The sequence below is a fragment of the Heptranchias perlo genome, chromosome 15 (assembly GCF_035084215.1).
Source record: "Heptranchias perlo isolate sHepPer1 chromosome 15, sHepPer1.hap1, whole genome shotgun sequence".
Lineage (NCBI taxonomy): Eukaryota > Metazoa > Chordata > Chondrichthyes > Hexanchiformes > Hexanchidae > Heptranchias > Heptranchias perlo.
This window is the reverse complement of record NC_090339.1, coordinates 1,466,935-1,485,312: the sequence shown is the minus strand read 5'-3', so window position 1 is coordinate 1,485,312 and position 18,378 is coordinate 1,466,935.

Genomic DNA, 18,378 nt, shown 5'->3' with positions numbered 1-18,378 from the left:
TGAGGGACGGGGTGAGGAGAGGGAGAGGGGGAGGAGAGGGAGAGGGGAGGAGAGGGAGAGGGGGAGGAGAGGGAGAGGGGGAGCAGAGGGAGAGGGGGAGGAGAGGGAGAGGGGGAGGAGAGGGACGGGGTGAGGAGAGGGAGAGGGGGAGGAGAGGGAGAGGGGGAGGAGAGGGAGAGGGGGAGGAGAGGGACGGGGTGAGGAGAGGGAGAGGGGAGGAGAGGGACGGGGAGGAGAGGGACGGGGAGGAGAGGGAGAGGGGGAGGAGGGGACGGGGGAGGAGAGGGACGGGGAGGAGAGGAGAGGGGGATGAGGGGACGGGGGAGGAGAGGGACGGGGAGGAGAGGGAGAGGGGGAGGAGGGGACGGGGGCTCCTCAATGTGGACAGTTGTGGCCCTGGGGGGGTGTGTGTGGGTAATATCGTCATGTTAGTAACCTTGCTTCATGCCTGATGAACCTGATTGAATATTTTGAAGATGTGACAAAAGTAGTGAATGGGGAATGACTATGGATGTTGTTTTTATGGACTTCCAGAAGGCATTCAATAAAATCCCTCATAAGAGACTGTTAGCTAAAGATGGAGCTCATGGAATTGAGGGCAAATTATTGACCTGTTTAGGAAATTGGCTGAACGGCAGGAGACAGAGAGTAGGGATAATGGTCAGGTGCTCACATTGGCAGGATGTGAATGGTGGTGTCCCACGGGGATCTGTGTCGGGGCCTCAACTATTCACTGTATTTATTAACCACGGGATAGAGAGCCACATGTCCAAGTTTGCCGATGATACAAAGATAGGCATCATTGTAAGCAGTGTAGATGGAAGCATAAAATTACAGAGAGATATTAATAGATTAAATGAATGGGCAAAACTGTGGCAAATGGATTTCAATATCGGCAAGTGTGAGGTCATCCACTTTGGACCTAAAAAGGAGAGATCAGTGTACTTTCTAAATGGTGAAAAGCTCGAAACAGTGGAGGTCCAAAGAGACCTTGGGGTCCATGTACATAGATCATTAAAATGTCACGGACAGGTACAGAAAATAATCAAAAAGGCTAATGGAATGCTGGCCTTTATATCTAGAGGACTAGAATACAAGGGGGTAGAAGTTATGCTACAGCTATACAAAGCCCTGGTTAGACCGCACCTGGAGTACTGTGAGCAGTTCTGGGCACCTTAGGGAGGATATAATGGCCTAAGAGGGAGTGCAGCGTAGATTTACTGGAATGATACCTGGACTCCAAGGGTTAAATTACGAGGAGAGATTACACAAACTAGGGTTCTGTTCCCTGGAATTTAGAAGATTAATGGGTAATTTGATTGAAGTTTTCAAGATATTAAGGGGAACTGATAGGTTAGATAGAGAGAAACTATTTCCGCTGGTTGGGCAGTCTAGGACTAGGGAACATCGGCTAAAAATTAGAGCCAGGACTTTCCGGAGTGAAGTCAGGAAACACTTCTACACACAAAGGGTGGGAGAAGTTTCGAACTCTCTTCCGCAAACAGCAGTTGATACTAGCTCAATAATTAATTCTAAATCTGAGATTGATAGATTATTGTTAACCAAAGGTATTAATGGATATGGGGCTCAGGCGGGTATATGGAGTTAGGTCACAGATCAGCCATGATCTCATTGAATGGTGGAACGGGCTCGAGGGTCTACGTGGCCGCCTCCTGTTTGTTCCTATTTTCCTGTGAAATGAGCTTCTTACACTGGCTCCTGCCTGCTGCACTTGCCCTGTTACAGAGGCGTGACTCATTGAACTCTGCTCTCAGTCGTCAACAGATGCATTGTTTTAAACCTGACAGCTTGCAATCCTCTTCACGTTATATTTATGATTCTTTTTGCAGTAAGCAAATTTAACTTGTAAATTATATTTGGAAATATATAGAAGTTACAACACAGAAATAGTCCAGCAATTTTATTTTAAATTCACAAGCTTTCGGAGGCTTCCTCCTTCCTCAGGTGAATGTTGTGGAAATGAAATCCTCGAAATGAAATCGCATTTATAAATCACAGAACAATGCTTGGTGATTGCAGACAGCCCGTTGAACGGGCAGTTGAAAAGACTGTCTGTAATCACCAAGCATTGTTCTGTGAATTATAAATGCGATTTCATTTCGAGGATTTCATTTCCACAACATTCACCTGAGGAAGGAGGAAGCCTCCGAAAGCTTGTGAATTTAAAATAAAATTGCTGGACTATAACTTGGTGTTGTAAAATTGTTTACAATTGTCACCCCCAGTCCATCACCATCTCCACATCAACACAGAAATAGGCCATTTGGCCCAACTGGCCCGTGACAGTGTCTATCCTCCGTTCGAGCAAATTGCCTGAATCACATATAGGATTTCAGATTTTTATATTTCCCGACATTTCAACTTCGGCCAGGTGAAATAATCTACCATCGTGGAAGTGCCCGCAGATCAAATTGTTTTCTCAGGCCATGTGTTTGGAAGGACAGGAGGGTTCTGAGCCCCTGGAACAGGCACTTTGATCAAACAAGTTTCTCTTAGTTACCTTGGGGGCAGTGGGTTACAAGGAGGGACTTTGCAGAATTTTTACACAAGTTATGAATTGAGTTGTGTCGACAAATCAAATCTGGTTGGGGGACAGAGTGGGATTAATTCAAAAATGGGCTGATTGTCACTCACTAAAGGTCAGCTCAGGACTGGACTTTGGTCACTTCAAGTACCTGCAGCACCATCGCCATGGAGGAGATGGGAATATCATCAAAAAAAGGGCCTGGGAGAAAGCAGAACATCAGACTATTGCAATGTACCTGTAAAAGTTAAATAAAAATTGTTTGTTTTCTCGGCATTTATATGGCTGGTCCAGTTAAGTTTCTGGTCAATGGTGACCCCCAGAATGTTGATGGTGGGGGATTCGGCGATGGTAATGCTGTTGAATGTCAAGGGGAGGTGGTTAGACTCTTTTTGTTGGAGATGGTCATTGCCTGGCATTTGTATGGTGTGAATGTTACTTGCCACTTATGAGCCCAAGCCTGGATGTTGTCCAGGTCTTGCTGCATGCGGGCACGGACTGCTTCATTATTTGAGGGGTTGCGAATGGAACTGAACACTGTGCAATCATCAGCAAACATCCCCATTTCTGACCTTATGATGGAGGGAAGGTCATTGATGAAGCAGCTGAAGATGGTTGGGTCTAGGACACTGCCCTGAAGAAATCCTGAAGCGATGGCCTGGGGCTGAGATGATTGGCCTCCAACAACCACTACCACCTTCCTTTGTGCTAGGTATGACTCCAACCACTGGAGAGTTTTCCCCCTGATTCCCATTGACTTCAATTTTACTAGGGCTCCTTGGTGCCACACTCGGTCAAAAGTTGCTTTGATGTCAAGGGCAGTCACTCTCACCTCACCTCTGGAATTCAGCTCTTTTCTCCATGTTTGGACCAAGGCTGTAATGAGGTCTGGAGCCGAGTGCTCCTGGCGGAACCCAAACTGAGCATCGGTGAGCAGGTTATTGGTGAGTAAGTGCCGCTTGATAGCACTGTCGACGACACCTTCCATCACTTTGCTGATGATTGAGAGTAGACTGATGGGGCGGTAATTGGCCGGATTGGATTTGTCCTTTTAATGGTAATTTTAACCATCAAACGTTTACAAGCTCCGACCTTCCTCGGTCTCTTCGAGCTCTCGATCCATCTGATGCTAACACTGTGCAGAATTCGTACCGCCCAGAGTTAAAATTGCGTCGGGGTCCGAATGACGTCATCGGCCCCCAACCTTTAAATATTTACTCGTCCCTGCACCCCAGGGTTAAACTAGGGCCGGTGGGAGAGTTGAGAGGTGAGTAATCTGCCCCTATTGGGTGTCAGCTGTGGCCCAGGGGGTAGTGCTTTTCTCTCGGAGTCAGAAGGCCATGGGTTCGAGTCCCACTCCAGAGACTTAAGCACAAAATCCAGGCCGACACTCCAGTACTAGTACTGAGGGAGTGCTGCACCGTTGGAGGTGCTGTCTTTCGGATGAGATGTTAAACCATGGCCCCTTCTGCCCTCTCAGGTGGATGTAAAAGATCCCATGGCCACTATTCGAAGAAGAACAGGGGAGTTCTCCCTGGTGTCCTGGGCCAATATTTATCCCTCAACCAATATCACTAAAACAGGTTATCTGGTCATTATCATGTTGATGTTCGTGGGATCTAGCTGTGCACAAATTGACTGCTGTGTTTTGTACAATACAATAGTGACTACACTTCAAAAAGTATTTCATTGGCTGTGGTGTGCCTTGGGGTCATGAAAGGTTCGATATAAATGCAAGATCTTCCTGTCTCCTATTTAACCTCGTCACACACCCTGTTCCCCTCGGGTGCGTGGGGTTAAAATTGGGGCTTAAGTTTCTCTCCTCTGCTCCCCCCCGGCTGCGATCTTTTCTACTGTTATGGCCTATTTTTGCTGTGGTGACCAGAGCTGACCACAGTCCTGTCGGTGAGGAGAGTCCACGCTATCTAATGCTCAACACCCCTGCTCCATCAAGGTCAGTCCCACAACCTCAGCTCAGTGATCCAGCATTCCATTTGTTTATTCACCATCTCTGAATATTGAAAGTGATGTGTCCACTGTCCCTCTCTCAGTGCCCCTGTGCTAATTCTGTTCCGTACAAAGCTCCCCATTGCGTGCTCCCCATTTCTCAGTCTTGTGTTTCTGTTATCATTCATCTGTCCAGTTGCAGAGCTCATTCGAATTATTTCACCGATCTTTAGATGCACCTCCCTCAATAGGCAACCAATCACAAACCCCCCTGGGACTCCATCCCACACCTCTCCCCCTGGAATAAGCATCATTTATTTGATAAAGAGACACTACTATTCAGAACTCCTGCCACCCTACATGTTCTTGTTAATAATTCACAGGCAGAAACTGCAAACATCATCTTTAGACATATTCCCCTCTGTTATGTGAAGTTTTTTTTGTGCTGACGTTGTTATTTTACAGTTTAATCCCTACTGCTGAATTTACACAAACCCTTAGATGTTTATGTGTGCTAAGGCGCTGTATATAAAATGATAATCCATTTATTTTCTGGATACGCAAGGATTTAAACTCCAATCCTTCATTGTCGCTGGGTCAAAATCCTGGAATGCACTATCTCACAGAACCTTCACCACACGGACTGCAGCGGTTCAAGAAGGCGGCTCACCACCACCTTCTCAAGGGGCAACTAGGGATGGGCAATAAATGTCGGCCTTGCCAGCGACGCCCATATCCCCAGATCAAATTTTAAAAATTCCTGAGGATGATTTAGCTGTGACACCCACTGCAGTTCTGTACAGTTGAATTGGGAGTCATGCCATGAGAAGAATCTATAAGGTTGGGCAGGACACTGGGGAGAACTCTGCTGCTCTCCTTCGAATAGTGCCATGGGATCATTTACGTCCACCTGAGAGGGCAGACCGGGCCTCGGTTTAACATCTCATCCGAAGGACGGCACCTCCGACAGTGCAGCACTCCCTCACTTCTAAGAGCGTAAGAACATAAAAAATAGGAGCAAGAGTAGGCCACATGGCCCCTTGAGCCTGCTCCACCATTCAATCAGATCATGGCTGATCTTCGACCTCAACTCCACTTTCCTGCCCGATCCCCGTATCCCTCGATTCCCCTAGAATCCAGAAATCTATCTATCTCAGCCTTGAATATACTCAATGACTCAGCATCCACAACCCTCTGAGTGAAGAAATTCCTCCTCATCTCAGTCCTAAATGGCCGTCCCTTTATCCTGAGATTTTGCCCCTAGTTCTTGACTCTCCAGCCGGGGAAACAGCCTCTCAGCATCTACCCTGTCAACCCCTTTGTAATCTTATATGTTTCAATGAGATCAACTCTCATTCTTCTAAACTCCAGAGAGTATAGGCCCATTCTACTCAATCTCGTCTTATAGGACAACCCTCTCATCCCAGGAATCAATCCAGTGAACCTTCACTGCACTCCCTCTAAGGCAAGTATCTCCTTGCTAAAATAAGGAGACTAAACCTGTACACAGTACTCCAGGTGAGGTCTCACCAAAGCCCTGTCCAATTGTAGTAAGACTTCCTTACTCTTGTACTCCATCCCCCTTGCAATAAAGGCCAACATACCATTTGCCTTGCTAATTGCCTGCTGTACCTGCATATTAACTTTTTGTGTTTCTTGTACGAGGACACCCAAATCTCTCTGAACACCAACATTTTATAGTTTCTCACCATTTAAAAAAATTCGTTTTTTCTATTCTTCCTACCAAAGTGAATAACCTCACATTTCCCCACATTATACTCCATCTGCCACCTTCTTGCCCACTCACTTAACCTGTCTATATCCCTTTGCAGGCTCTTTGGCCCTGATATTAGCAGGGAGGCGGGATGTCAGCGTGGGAGGGGGACGATTGGACGTGTGGGTAACCTGGCCATTTAAATCTGCCCGTTCCCCACGCAATTGCAGATAAATTGGAGCTACTTAACGTGGTTTCCGGGTTTGCCGTCTGAAAGCTGCGCAGCGGATGGACTGTGCACCCGCATCACAGGCTGTCAACTGGAGGAGCTCTCTTTAAAGGGGCAGTCCTCCAATGGCTGCTCCTGGACCAAACACCACACAGCACCATGGAGCAGCACAGGGGAAAGGCTGCTCCTAGATTCAGCGATGCCTCACTCCAGGTGTTACTGGATGGGGTGAGGAGGAGGAGGGATATATTATACCTGGCGGACGGGAGGAAGTGGCCTGCCTCTGCCCCCAAGAAGGCCTGGCTCGAGGTGGCAGAGGAGGTCACCAGCAGCAGCAACATCTCCCACACCTGGATCCAGTGCAGGAAGTGCTTCAATGACCTAACTAGGTCAGTCAAAGTGAGTACACTTACTCATTCTCCTACACTCCGTCTTCCACATCACCGCCCCCACCCCCCAACTCATTCTGCACTGCCAACACTACTCCATCACAGCACTCCTCACACCCACTCAAAGCTCATCCTCAACTTACCTGCACTTCCTCACCTCCCCATTACTCACCCCACCACTACCACTCAACCCAATCCTCATCCAATGTCATGGCTCTGTCTCATACTCACCCTCTGATGCATCTCTTTCACGGTCAGCCTCACCCAAAGCAATGAGTTCATCCATTGGCCACTTCACCGTCACTCACTCACGCCTCTGTACTTTCTCCCCTTATAGGAGAAGAGAGACCAGAATGCATGGGAGAGGGCGAGGACCGGAGGGGGGGCCGCAACAGATAGTCGTCCTCACAGACGCCGAGCAGGAGGCGCTGGAGCTGAACCGCACCCTCGAGTGCCTGTCTGTCGGGGATGCCGAGACTGACACCCGACAAACGTCTGGTAACAGAACTTTAACATTCATCACACACAATATCAATTGATGTTAACATGCCTCGCCATCTTCAGCACTCAGTTTGCTCATTGCAACATGACGCATCTGTGATGATGCTTAATGTTGCCTTCTGTTCTCTTACAGGGCATTCAGTGACCGCTGTGACGGCGGAGGGCGATTCCTCAGAGGACCTGCCGGCCACCAACGCAGATACTCATACCTCGGTGGGTCCCTGTCCGCAGTTATTTGGGGTCGCACATGGTGAGTCACCACAAACATGTGAGCACGAGCAGACACTGGTGGCAGGGGCAGCTGTGGAGAGTCCGTCTCGGTGGGAGCACTCCTCTCCAGGCTCTGCTCAGCTGGACGCAGATGCTGAACCCTGGGGGGCCATCCTTTAAAAGGAGAATGATCGAGGGACAGCAGCACATTTGCGAGGTGCTGGAACAGGTGCCACGCGCAGTCTCCACAATCACGCAGAGGATGGAGGAGTCCAGCTCCTGCATGAGTGGAATGTGTCACAGGTACAGGAGGGAATCTCTGAGATACTGTCACAGGGACGTGAGGGAATCTCTGAGATACTGTCACAGGGACGTGAGGGAATCTCTGAGATACTGTCACAGGGACGTGAGGGAATCTCTGAGATACTGTCACAGGGACGTGAGGGAATCTCTGAGATACTGTCACAGGGACGTGAGGGAATCTCTGAGATACTGTCACAGGGACGTGAGGGAATCTCTGAGATACTGTCACAGGGACGTGAGGGAATCTCTGAGGCAGTGTAGTGGGTAAGTGCGGGAATGTCTGCGATGGAGGGAAGGCTAGCCTCCATCGAGCTTCAAGCACGGCTCATAAATGAATCCATTCAGGCTCTGACACCGGCCATTCGGACTCAGGGTGAACAACATTCTGCCGCCTTAAACAGGCAGATACTCTGGCAATGGCCTTACAAGGCTTCACACATACCCTCAAAACAGTCGTCCAGCAGAGTGGTATGAGTGGTGTTGGCCTGGCCCAGGGGAGGGATGATGGCGAAAGGGGACATGGAAAGGGGATGCCACTCAAAGCGCCCCCACATCTCACCCGTTGCCCCCCTCTCAACCAGTACCCGCAATGCTGCCTCCTCTCCAGGTGGCAGAGTCTGCCCCTGCACAGGTGCAGGTGGAGCAGTCTTTGGAGGGGCCCTCATGGGCACCGAAACCCAGAGGGCGTAGGCCCAAAGCATCTAATTGGTCAGGGCATAAACAAGAGCAACCTGACACTACCTCTGCTGCAGCCACATAGAAGTAGTCAGAAGTGAAAGGCGAAGGTTTTGTAAGCACGAAGGGGACGCACAAGCGTGTTTGACGGTTGGTCATGTTTTTTATTTATATTTGCTTTTTGTTAAACTCACATTAAATATTATTATTCTGACCACTACTGCCACGTCTTGGCCATTCTTGACTGGCTTCTGTAATAAGGCCATGGGTAAGATGGGTATAGAGGGATATGGGCCAAGTGCAGGCAATTGGGACTAGCTTAGTGGTATAAACTGGGCGACATGGACATGTTGGGCCGAAGGGCCTGTTTCCATGTTGTAACTTCTATGATTCTATGATTCTATGATAAGGCCCTTTCATGAGGTTCACCATGAACGCCCACACTTGATGCCACCCATTGGGTCACTCTACAGTGGGTGTATGTGTAATTGCAGGACTGTTTTGTGCAGGGAGGGGTGGGGATCTGACCTGGCCGCTGCTCTATCCAGGTGGTGTGAGGACTGGACTCTTCACACTTTCCGATGTTAGGAGAACCGTTCACATATCAGTGACTCCCTGGCCTCTCGAGCAGCCAGGTGAACCGCTGCTCTGCCCATGGGTTCCTCCTCCTCCTCCTCCTCCTCCTCCTCCTCACTGTGGGTGGCAGATGTGGATGGGGCCTCCACCAGCGGCACCCCTCTCTGTTGTGCCAACACGACTATAATGCGCCCCACTCTGTCTGGTGCGTATTGAAGCGCTCCCCCAGAACGATCAAGGCACCTGAAGCAAATCTTGAGCAGCCCTATAACATGCTCAATTGTAGGCCTGGTGATGATGTGCCTGTCGTTATATTGACACTGTTGCTCGGTGGTGGGGTTCCTCAGAGGTGTCATGAGCCACATGTGCAGGGGGTATCCCTTGTCCCCGAGGAGCCAGACCTTGCGGGTGTTCGGTGCGTGGAAGAGGGGCAGGATGTTGGACTCCCGGAGGATGAAGGTATCGTGGCAGCTGCCAGGGAATCAGGTGCACACATGAAGGTGGTCACAGATGAGCTGAGTGTTGATGGAGTGATAGTCCTTCCTGTTAATGAACAGTCCTGGCTCGTGTGGAGGTGCTCGTATTGCTTTTTGGGTGCAATCGATTGCACCCTGCACCCGTGGGAAGCCAGTCACAGAGTGGAATCCCACTACCCTCTCCGTCTGGCTGAGGTCATCCATGGGGAAGTTGACGTAGTGCGAGGCCCTGCGAAACAAGCCATTGACGACTGAGAGACCCCGGTGATGTCCCCGGTGGCACCCTGGAATGATCCGGAGACGAAGAAGTTGAGGGCAGTGGTGACTTTGACAGCGACAGGTAAGGAGATGCTGCTCGGCCCAGCCGGGAACAGCTCGGCATGAAGGAGGCTGCAGATGTTTGCGACTACCTGGCGACTGACTCTGAGCCTCCGTATGCACTGCTCCTCAGAGAGGTCCAGGAAGCTGAGCCTCGGTCTGTCGACCCTGTGGCGAGGGTAGTGCCTCCTGCGACATCACTCTCTCTGTTGTTGCCCTCCGTGCTCTTGTGCAGGGGCCTGTGGTGCAGCACTGTGTTGTGGAGCTCCACGTGGCGGAGGTGGACACCGTGCCTGGCGAGGCTGGTGATGTTGCTCGTCCTCGGATGAAGTGGTGAATGCAGCCATGGCGTTCCCCCTCCTGACGGTGTGAGTTTGAGGGGGTCCACAAAGTAGGTAAATGTGTTTGAACAGCAGAGTTTTGGGTGGAAAGTAAGAATTTTGAGTGGAAACACAAAGGTCTTGCAGCCAAAACTTTGTTTGAAGTGACAGAGTGCCCTGCTGCAATAAATGGGGTTTTCCCCCCAACTGTCAAATAATCCTTTACATCTCCCACTGGCTGCTGGCTGAAACACATCTGATTTAACAGGGAGTGTTTCCCACAGCACGGGAAACACGCTGAGGATCCTTCAAAATCACACCCCTGCCAAAATATCGAGACAATCAAGTATTTCAAGTACCTCAACTATCGGAGAAACTATGTAAATTATCATCCCGCCGGCTTTAATTGCCGGTGGGACTCCCACATTCAGGAAGTGCGCGCACCCGGACACGTCACTGGGGAACCCGGAAGTCGGCGGGTTGGAGCCGGGCTCCGAACCTGCTCGGGATTTCAGGGATTTTCGGAGCCCCCCGCCCCCAACGTACCCGCTCCATCACCCGAGAATCGGCCCCTTTGAGTTCCCCTCACAGCTTACTTTCCCACCCAGCTTTGTATCATCACCAAACTTGGATACATTACACTCGGTCCCTTCATCTAAATCATTAATATAGATTGTAAATAGCTGAGGCCCAAGCACTGATCCTTGAGGCACCCCACTAGTTACAGCCTGACAACCTGAGAATGACCCGTTTATCCCTACTCTCTGTTTTCTGTCCGTTAACCAATCCTCTATCCATGTTAATATATTACTCCCAACTCCATGAGCCCTTATCTTGTCTAACAACTTTTTATATGGCACCTTATCGAAAGCTTTTTGAAAATCCACCGGTTCCCCTTTATCTACCCTGCTAGTTACATCCTCAAACAACTCTAATAAATTTGTTAAACACGATTTCCCTTTCATAAAACCATGTTGACTCTGCCTAATCACATTATGATTTTCTAAGTGCCCTGTTACCACTTCCTTAATAATAGATTTCAACATTTTCCCAACTACTGATGTCAGGCTAACTGGCCTGTAGTTCCCTGTTTTCTTTCTCCCTCCTTTCTTGAATAGCAGGGTTACATTTGCTACCTTCCAATCCCCTGGGACCGTTCTAGAATCTAGGGAATTTTGGAAGATCAAAACCAATGCATCCACTATCTCTGCAGCCACCTCTTTTCGAACCCTCGGATGTAGGCCATCAGGTCCAGGGGATTTGTTGGCTTTTAGTCCCATTAATTTCTCCAGTACTTTTTCTCTATTGATATTAATTACTTTAAGTTCCTCACCCTCATAAGCCCCTTGGTTCCCCACTATTTCTGGTATGTTTTTTGTGTCTTCTACTGTGAGACAGATACAAAATATTTGTTTAACGTCTCTGCCATTTCCTGATTCCCCTTTATAATTTCTCCCGTCTCAGCCTCTAAGGGACCAACGTTTACTTTTGCTACTCTCTTCCTTTCTACATACTTGTCGATGCTCTTACAATGCTTTTTTATATTTCTTGCTAGTTTACTTTCATATTCTATTTTCTCTCTTTTTATTAAATTTTGGCCATCCTTTGTTGGTTTCTAAAACTCTCCCAATCCTCAGTCTTGCTACTCTTCTTGACAACAAGGGAGCAAGGGAGTGTGGCAGTGCTTAATGGTATATACCTCAATGTAAGGAGTCTAGTGAATAAGGCGGATGAGCTGACAGATAGACACGTGGCAGTACGATATCTTAACTATTACAGAAACATGGCTAAAAGAGGGGCAGGACTGGCAGCTCAATATTCCTTGTTACAGGGTTTTCAGACGCGCTAGAGAAGGAGATAAAAAAGGAGGGGTGGTGGCAATTTTGATTAAAGAAACAATTACGGCTGTGAGGAGGGATGATATGTTAGAAGAATCGTCAAATGAGACCATATGGGTTGAGCTAAAGAACAAAAAAGGGGCAGTCACACTACTGGGAGTGTACTATAGACCCCCAAACAGTTAGAGGGAGATAGAAGAGCAAATATGTCGGCAAATTTCTGAGAAGTGCAAAAATAGTAGGGCAGTAATAGTAGGGGATTTCAACTACCCGAATATTAACTGGGACACAAACAGTGTGAAAGGTATAGAGGGTGCAGAATTCTTAAATTGCATTCAGGAGAACTTTTTTATCCAGTGCGTAGCAAGCCCAACAAGAGAGCGGGGGGGGCAGTTCTGGATTTAGTTTTAGGGAGTGAAGCTGGGCAGGTGGAAGGAGCATTTTGGTGATAGTGATCATAATTCAGTCAGTTTTAGTATAATTATGGAAAAGGATAAAGATAGAACAGGAGTAAAAGTTCTTAATTGGGGATAGGCCAATTTTACTAAACTGAGAAGTGATTTAGCAAAAGTGGACTGGAAACAGCTACTTGAAGGTAAATCAGTGTCAGAGCAGTGGGAGACAATCAACGGGGAGATTCAAGGGGTTCAGAGTAAACAAAGGAAAAAGGGAGGGACTCCCAAATCTAGAGCCTCCTGGATCTCAAGGAGCAGACAGGGTAAGATAAGACAGAAAAGGGAAGCTTATGTCAGACACCAAGAGCTCAATACTGCAGAAAGCCTAGAGGAGTATAGAAAGTGCAGGGGTGAAATTATAAAGGAAATTAGGAAAGCAAAGAGGGTATGAAAAAGTACTGGCAAGTAAAATCAAAGAAAACCCAAAGATCTTTTCGAAATACATTAAGAGCACGAGGATAACTAAGGAAAGAGTAGGGCCTATTATCATGGAATTATAGAAGGTTACAGCATGGAAGGAGGCCATTTGGCCCATTGAGTCCATGCCGACTCTATTCAAGAGCAATCCAGCTAGTCCCAATCCCCCGCCCTATCCCCGTAGCCCTGCACATTTTCTCGTTTCAAGTACTTATCCAGTTCCCTTTTGAAGGCCATGATTGAATCTGCCTCCACCACCCCCTCGGGCAGTGCATTCCAGATCCCAACCACTCACTGTGTAAAAAAGTTTTTCCTCATGTCACCTTTGGTTCTTTTGCCAATCACCTTAAACCTATGCCCTCTGGTTCTTGACCCTTCTGCCAATGGGAACAGTTTCTCTCTATCCACTCTGTCTAGACCCTTCATGATTTTGAATACCTCGATCAAATCTCCTCTCAACCTTCTCTGTTCCAAGGAGAACAATCCCAGCCTCTCCAGTCTATCCAAGTAATTTAAGTCCCTCATCCCTGGAATCATTCTAGTAAATCTTTTCTGCACCCTCTCTAAGGCCTTCACATCCTTCCTAAAGTGCAGCGCCCAGAACTGGACACAATACTCCAGTTGCGGTCGAACCAGTGTTTTATAAAGATTCATCATGACTTTCTCACTTTTGTACTCTATGCCTCTATTTATAAAGCCCAGGATCCTGTATGCTTTTTTAACCGCATTCTCAACCTGCCCTGTCAACTTCAACGATTTATGCACATGTACCCCCAAATCTCTCTTTTCCTCCACCCCTTTTAGAATTGTGCCCTCTAGTTTATATTGCCTCTTCTAATTTTTCCTACTGAAATGCATCACCTTACATTTTTCCGCGTTAAACTTCATTTGCCATGTGTCCGCCCATGCCACTAGCCTGTCTATATCCTCTTGAAGTCTATCACTATCCTCCTCACTGTTCACTACCCTTCCAAGTTTTGTGTCGTCCACAAATTTTGAAATTGTGCCCTGTACACCCAAGTCTAAGTCATTAATATATATCAAGAAAAGCAGTGGTCCCAGCACTGACCCCCGGGGAACACCACTGTACACCTCCCCCCAGTCTGAAAAACAACCGTTCACCACTACTCTCTGTTTCCTGTCATTTAGTCAATTCTGTATCCATATTGCTATTGTCTCCTTTTAATCCATGGGCAGCAATCTTGATGATAAGCCTACCGTGCGGCACTTTATCAAACACTTTTTGAAAGTCCATATACACCACATCAACTGCATTGCCCTCATCTACCCTCTTTGTTAACTCATCAAAAAACTCCATCAAGTTAGTTAAACACGATTTGCCTTTAACAAATCTGTGCTGGCTTTCCCTAATCAATCCACTCTTGTCCAAGTGACTGTTAATTCTGTCCCAGATTATCGTTTCCAAAAGTTTCTGCACCACTGAGATTAAATTGACTGGCCTATATTTGATGGGTTTATCCTTACACCCTTTTTTGAACAAGGGTGTAACATTTGCAATTCTCCAGCCCTCTGGCACCACCCCCGCATCTACGGATGTTTGGAAGATTATGGCCAGTACCTCCGCAATTTCCACCCTTACTTCCCTTAACAACTTAGGATGCATCCCATCCGGACCAGGTGACTTATCTACTTTAAGCACAGCTAGCCTTTCCATTACCTCTTCTTTCTCAATTTTTAGCCCATCCAGTATCTTAAGCATATCTTCATTTACTGAGGTTCTGACAGCATCTTCTTCCTTGGTAAAGACAGATGCAAAGTACTCATTTAGTACCTCGGCCATGCCCACTGCCTCTTGAGTAGATCTCCTTTATGGTCCTTAATCGGCCCCACCCCTTTTACTGTTTACATGTCTGTAGAAGACTTTTGGATTCCCTTTTATGTTGGTTGTTAATTTATTCTCATATTCTCTCTTTGCCCCTCTTATTTCCTTTTTCACTTCCCCTCTGAACTTTCCATATTCAGCCTGGTTCTCACTTGTGTTATCAATCTGATACCTGTCATACGCCCCCTTTATTCCGCTTCATCTTACTCTCTATCTCCTTTGTTATCCAGGGAACTCTGGCTTTAGTTGCCCTAGCTCTCCCCCCTGGGAATGTACCATGTCTGTACCCGAATCATCTCCTCTTTAAAGGTCGCCCACTATTAGAGACCAAAAAGGTAAACTATGTGTGGAGGTGGAAGATGTGGGTATGGTTCTTAATGAATACTTTGCGTCTGTCTTCACAAAGGAAAGGGACGATGCAGAGATTGTAGTTAAGGAGGAGGAGTGTGAAATATTGGATGGGATAAACACAGTGAGAGAGGAAGTACTGAGGGGATTAGTATCTTTGAAAGTGGATAAATCACCAGGGACGGATGAAATGTATCCCAGGCTGTTAAAAGAGGCCAGGGAGGAAATAACAGAGGCTCTGACCATCATTTTCCAATCCTCACTGGATACAGGCGTGGTGCCGGAGGATTGGAGGACTGCTAACATTGTACCATTGTTTAAAAAGGGAACAAGGGATAGACCGAGTAATTACAGGCCAGTCAGCCTAACCTTGGTGGTGGGCAAATGATTGGAATCAATTCTGAGGTGCCAGATAAATCATCACTTAGAAAGGCATGGATTAATCAAGGACAGTCAGCATGGATTTGTTAAGGGAAGATTGAGTCTGACTGACTTGATTGAATTTTTTGAGGAGGTAACAAGAAGGGTCGATGAGGATAGTGCATTTGATGTAGTGTACATGGATTTTAGCAAGGCTTTTGACAAGGTCCCACATGGCAGACTGGTCAAAAAAGTACAAGTCCATGGGATCCAAGGGAAAGTGGCAAGTTGGATCCAAAATTGGCTCGGTGGCAGGAAGCAAAGGGTAATGGTCGATGGGTGTTTTTGTGACTGGAAGGCTGTTTCCAGTGGGGTTCCGCAGAGCTCAGTACCAGGTCCCTTGCTTTTTGTGATATATATCAGTGATTTGAATTTAAATATAGGGGGCTTGATCAAGAAGTTTGCAGATGATACAAAAATTGGCCGTGTGGTTGATAGTGAGGAGGAAAGCTGTAGACTGCAGGAAGATATCAATGGACTGGTCAGGTGGGCAGAAAAGTGGCAAATGGAGTTCAATCCAGAGAAGTGTGAGGTAATGCATTTGGGGAGGGCAAACAAGGCAAGGGAATACACAATAAATGGAAGGATACTGAAAGGTGTAGAGGAACAGAGGGACCTTGGAGTGCATGTCCACAGATCCCTGAAGGTAGCAGGACAGGTAGATAAGGTGGTTAAGAAGGCATATGGAATACTTTCATTTATTATCCGAAGCATAGAATATAAGAGCAGGGAGGTTATGCTAGAACTGTATAAAACACTAGTTCGGCCACAGCTTGAGTACTGTGTACAGTTCTGGTCACCACATTACAGGAAGGATGTGATTGCACTGGAGAGGGCACAGAGGAGATTTACGAGGATGTTGCCAGGACTGGAGAATTTTAGCTATGAGGAAAGATTGGATAGGCTGGGGTTGTTCTCTTTGGAACTGAGGAGGCTGAGAGGAGATTCAATTGAGGTGTAAAAAATTATGAGGTGCCGAGATAGAGTGGATCAGAAGGACCTATTTCCCTAAGCAGAGAGGTCAATAACCAGGGGGCATAGATTTAAAGTGATTGGTAGAAGGATTAGAGGGGAGCTGAGGAACAATTTTTTCACCCAGAGGGTGGTGGGGGTCTGGAACTCACTGAGAGGGTGGGAGAGGCAGAAACCCTCAACTCATTTAAAGAGTACCTGGATGTGCACCTGATGAGCCGTAACCTACAGGGCTACGGACCAAGTGCTGGAAAGTGGGATTAGGCTGGGTGGCTCATTTTCGGCTGGCACGGACCTGATGGGCCGAATGGCCTCCTTCTGTGCTGTAAATTTTCTATGATTCTATGATTCTATGATTCTAACATTATAAGCCTCTTCTTTTAATCTAATACTGTCCTTAACTTCTTTAGTTAGCCACGGGTGGATCACTTTTCCTGTGGAGTTTTTATATCTGAATGGAGTATATATTTGTTGAGAATATTGAAATATTTCTTCAAATATTTGCCATTGCTTTTCAACTGTCATACCCTTTAATTTGGTTCCCCAATCTACCTTTGACAACTCGCCCCTCATTCCCATGTAATTGGCTTTATTTAAGTTTAAGACTCCAGTTTCTGACTTAAGTACATCACCCTCAAACTCAATGTGAAATTCTATCATATTATGATCACTCTTACCCAGAGGATCTCTTACTGTGAGATTACTAATTAACCCTGTCTCATTACTTAATACAAGATCTAAAATAGCGTGTTCCATGGTTGGTTCCATGACGTATTGCTCTGGGAAACTGTCTCTTACTGTTGCCCAAGTTGAGTTGAGCTAACCCAGCACAGACCGTGGTGAGGAACTGGTATGGTCCTGGTTTGTGTGGCAGGGGCACTCACTGAGGCACTGGGCAAACCCTTTGTTTGTTTTTCCCAACACTGGGTCGATTTTTTTAATCAATATTTCCTCAACGCAGGTAATTCCCAAATCCCTGTCGCAATCAGTATGCAGCATCACTGTTCCATTCATTAAATATTCACGAATTGGATTTCTCAATCCCAAGCTAATTATCTTTAATTTGTTCAAAGTGGATTCCAATTTATGTCAACTGGCACAGGTTCCTACGTGAGCCAATGCTTTTTGATACCATTCAATTGCTCATTATTAGTTCTGCTTATTTAGTTTTCTGTAAAATTTGTGTCTATCTATCTATCTGTTGCATCATGTGACGGATCCTAGTGACTCCGCTAGTTAATGTAGTTGAACTGAGCCGCACAGAGCAGGAAGATTCCAAGTTTGATGGCTGATTTCAGGGCACGAGGTGATGGTGAGGAGACTTGCTGCTCCTACTCACCGACTGTGTGAGGTTATTGGAGGAGGACAGGATCGGTGTTGACTGTGATGACAGCAATGGCCAACACCTTGCTAACATTGAAGGAGGTATTTTAACCTCCATCCGGTGGGATCAGGCCAGGCTGGGGATTAGATGGATGGGGAGGGGGTTTTGGACTAGGTTCCTGACCCTCATCCTCTTAACAAGCCTGAAATCAGGCACAGGAAGGGCGCACCCCACCCCCAAATGAGGGGGGGCCTAATTTAAATGGCGAAGTCACGTCCCGACGATGTCATTGAGACACCATTTTAACTGCAGGCCTGACTAAGGGTGGTAACCGCCTCAAACCTGCCAGTGAAAGCCGGTGGCAGGCACGATCCAGGCTGGACAAAGATACTGTGGACCTTCCCTGCCCTGGGCTTCCCTCCCTCCTCCTGTTGCAGACTTTCCCAATCTCCCCCCATTCCTTAGTTACTTTCTGGTTGGAAAACCCCTCTCTGCCACCTCCCCCGCTGAGCCGATTTCTGACGCCCGCCTGCCCACCGGTGGTGATGTCATTCGGCT